Raw genomic sequence first — 1765 nt, forward strand, 5'->3', positions numbered from 1 at the left:
AAGAAGAAGAAGAAGAAGAAGAAGAAGAAGAAGAAGAAGAAGAAGAAGAAGAAGAAGAAGAAGAAAAAGAAAAAGAAAATCCCAACTGCTTTATTTTACCAATAAAGACCCAGGAGCCAGATGCTGGGGTGAAAACCTGCTAGCTCACAGAGGGACCAAAAGTACCCAGCTGACCTTCCTACTCAGCTCAGGTCTAGATGGGAAAAAAACCCAAAGTCTCACCAGCTCAAATGACAGCCCAGGAAAAAAAGGCCAAAAATCTCAAGGCCAAAGGCTTGCTAGCTCAAAGCCTTAAAAGCCAGGGAGCTGAGGAGCTAAAGCCTAAGCTAAAGCCAGAGCTTAATCTAAAAGCCCTTTCTTCTCCATGCTGTCTTGAATACTGGTCAACTCAAATTCCCTCCTACTCTTTAATCCCTGTCAGCTGGTTTCTTGCTCTGCCTCTTGAGCTAGAGTTAATTTTATTAAATCTTATATACAGAAAGCACTTGGATTAAAGTTGTGTGATAGGCTCAACAACACCAAACAAAAAACAGGGTTTTACAGTTTGCAATTTTTGAGTTCACAATGGGATCAAATATCTTGCAACATTCCCCCCTTTTCTAAACAAAAGACTTGTTCCCTAATATTAATAAACTATATACTATCAGGTAAAAATTACATTCACAATGTCTAGTCCATACACAACTAGCAAACTTCAAGAAAGTATTCTATCCTATCTTATTGAGTCCAAAGTTCTGTACCTAAATCACTTCATGTCAAAACTTGCATTACCGATCAAAAGAACATCTATTTAGACCTGAAACATCTTAAATCCTAAAGATCTTAAGCTTAATTGTAAGATTATAACTATTTAGACTTAAACCCCATTAGAGACCTGAGAAGAATGAATATTATCTGAATAAACAGGAGGTGCAGAGCAAGCAGCTTCCAAAACTATAGAAATGACAGAGACTGCTGCCTGCCTGGACAGTCATCCAAGAAATCTCTATAATGTAGGAGCATCATCTTCGGGCCTTCTGGCTCAGAATATCTGACAGACTTTTCTGTGAAGCAGGTGTTATGAAGTACTTACCTACCCTGTCCTTACGAATCTCAGCAGTGGAGTTTCCTGCATCCAGTTTGTCCAGCATTCTGTCTGCAGCAGAAGCAAGGGCATTCCTTGCCAGTGGCTAGTTTGCTACATTTGAAGCCATCTCCTACAGTAGATTTTTTTTTTTATGCTCATCATTTTCTTGGAAGTAAAAAAGGGGTGCTGCCAGGAGCTGACATGTCTCATTGTCAAAAAAATTCTCAAATTAATAAAACATCTTTAAATGCCAATTCTATAGATCTCTGAGGTTTTTGAAGACCATCTATCTCTAGCATATCTGAATTACTTATTTCTAGCTATATAGGGACTGATTAACTTAGAAAACATCTGTGTTTAACTAAAATAATACCTAACAAAACCACAATTTTGATTCGTTATTCGTTTGCATTTCTTAATTATCCTAAACAGTTTATGATAATAACTTTCAAAAGGACTAAAATTTCACGTTGCAATTTTAAGAATTACATAGGTGTAATACCTTAAAGAGAGTTGATACATAGTATGCTGTTACCAAAATATAAGCCTAATTTTGTACCAATATACAAATTATCTATACCAATGTAACCAGTTATAACCTTAATTTTGTAACAATATACAAATGTCTATAAGAGTAGATTCCATAATCTATCCTTTTTTCTTATTGTTCCTATATTATTTCTGTATCCTCTTTTTTTT

This window comes from Psammomys obesus, unplaced genomic scaffold (assembly GCF_907164565.1).
Source record: "Psammomys obesus unplaced genomic scaffold, mPsaObe1.curated_primary_1811, whole genome shotgun sequence".
Classification (NCBI taxonomy): Eukaryota; Metazoa; Chordata; class Mammalia; order Rodentia; family Muridae; genus Psammomys; species Psammomys obesus.